Source organism: Physella acuta, unplaced genomic scaffold, assembly GCF_028476545.2.
Source record: "Physella acuta isolate Inbredline_101_S28 unplaced genomic scaffold, ASM2847654v3 ptg001038l, whole genome shotgun sequence".
NCBI lineage: Eukaryota > Metazoa > Mollusca > Gastropoda > Physidae > Physella > Physella acuta.
The window spans coordinates 80,001-82,079 of record NW_026732555.1 but is presented as its reverse complement, the minus strand read 5'-3'; the positions used below and the strand labels follow the sequence as shown (position 1 = coordinate 82,079).

Below are 2,079 nucleotides of genomic sequence, written 5' to 3'. Positions count from 1 at the left end.
TTAAGGATCCAGGGGTCGTACGCCGCGCCTATGCGGTAGTGTAATCGGGGGGGGGGGGGGGCTCCTGAGAGCGGGCCTCTACGTCTCTGACACATGGGCGGTCACCGAAGTGTGTTCTAGCATATTATTTCGGTGAGTGATTAATGTACACTCAAGGTTGTCATACGGTAGTGTAGGTAAACCCGTGTCCTAATATTTATGATCCAAGCGCAGGCATTGTTTACATTTAAATAACTCATTTTTAGAAAAGAAGTTCACGCGTCTAATATTTGGTAACGCGTTGGTAAAATCCACCTAATATAATTCGTCAAACTTTCTTCTATCCCCGGGGCAACGCGCGGGGGGCGGGTACGCTAGTATATATATATATATATATATATATATATATATATATACATATATATATATATATATATATAAAGCAATGTATGTTTATGTGTGTGTGTGTGTCTTTTATGCATTACTACACCTCTCATCACATCGCCGTGAAACTTTGGGAATTTGTTGTGGATATTTCTGGGGAGGTTTCTGCGGAAAAAATTTTTCAAAATCGCAGGGGTGGCGCCCCGGCAGGGCGCAGTTTGTTTTTTCTCTATGTACGGTTTATAAAAATTTCCTACAACTCATGTTATAGCATACGAGATGTTAACAGTTAATCCCCTGTCCTGTGTTTCTATGGAAAACTGTGTGGATGCTTTAGGAATGTTAACACAGACCACACTGTCACGTTGTAACGGGGGGGGGGGGGGGGGTGGAATAGTGAGACGGCTAAGTTGTGTTAATCCGAATAGCTTAAATAAGTCCTTCCGGCAGTGGCGTAGCGAGGTCGGGTGTCACCCGGTGCGGCACTTAATTGTTTCGCCACCCAGAGGCGTAGCGACCCTTCCCGGGGACAAATTTTCAATTTCAATTTTCGATTTGCACACCCTCTCCCCACCCTCCTCAAACTTTCGATTTGCACCTCTTAAAACACTATTTAACACTCGAATTAATCACTTAGTTAAGTGGAATTATCATTTTTCTGTATATATTTTGCTATTTTTTGCCTTGATGTCACCCCCCTAAATGGTGTCACACAGTGCGGTCCGCCCCCCCCCCCCCCCCCCTCGCTACGCCTCTGCTTCCGGTTTGATGATAATTTATGAATGATTTCACAACCTTAGTGTAAGTAAATCTATTTTTGTTATGTTACAAAAGGAACATTTAGGAGTGGGGTGGGATGAACACAACACGGAGTGGCCAGTGGTTATTAACCTGGGTTCGATCGAACCCCAAGGGTTCGGTGAGTCAGTCTCATGGGTAGGCGGAGGTCAAAATCACCACACCCTACTCATAATAATTCAGGATCCGATTTGGTCAGTTGAGACTATGGAACTATTAAGGTTTCTGTGAATGCGTGAATGAGATCGTTACTTTACCTCCAAAAAGGAAGAAAGAACTACTGATTAATACATGCATCAGTTTTAATATGAACTTAGCGAGCGAATCCAAATAAATTCTGCACGTTTTTTTTCAGCAATCAACGAATCCTTTGGTGCATTTAAACATGTCGTACTAAAAACGTCAAAGTACAATGAATTCTATAATCGTGATTTAATGACCATAATTAATTCCTAAAAATTTTTTTAATTCAACATAATGTTTTTTTAATAAGTCAATTAACAATATAGTGTGATCCTATTAAATATTATCGTTGTTTTCAGATCCACATTTTTAAAAATTCGTCTCTAATGTTCAGAGCGTTGCCCGTTAACGAGATCACTCAAATAATGGCGATTAAATATTATCGTTGTTTTTAGATCCACATTTTTAGAAATTCGTCTCTAATGTTCAGAGCGTCGCCCGTTAACGAGATCACTCAAATAATAGGGATTAAATATTATCGTTGTTTTCAGATCCAAATTTTAAAAAAATCGTGTCTAATGTTCAGAGCGTCGTCCGTTAACGAAATCACTCAAATAATAGGGAGAGGGTGGGGGTGGTTTGGGCATTAAAGACGATGGAAATGATGTTGTGGTGTGGACAAAGTGTAAATATACACTTTTGCTTATTATAATTTTATTTTGTGTTGTTTCCATT

At 40.1% G+C, this 2,079-nt stretch overlaps 1 protein-coding gene across 1 annotated transcript in view; it reads left to right on the top strand.

Moving 5' to 3' along the window:
- The first annotated feature begins 2,000 nt into the window (after positions 1-2,000).
- LOC131954896 (uncharacterized) overlaps positions 2,001-2,079 on the top strand; it is a 15,387-nt gene continuing 15,308 nt past the window's right edge. The window contains exon 1 of the mRNA XM_059318716.1: positions 2,001-2,029. The gene's annotated coding sequence lies outside the window, so the exon portion shown is untranslated. The remainder of the gene's footprint in view (positions 2,030-2,079) is intronic.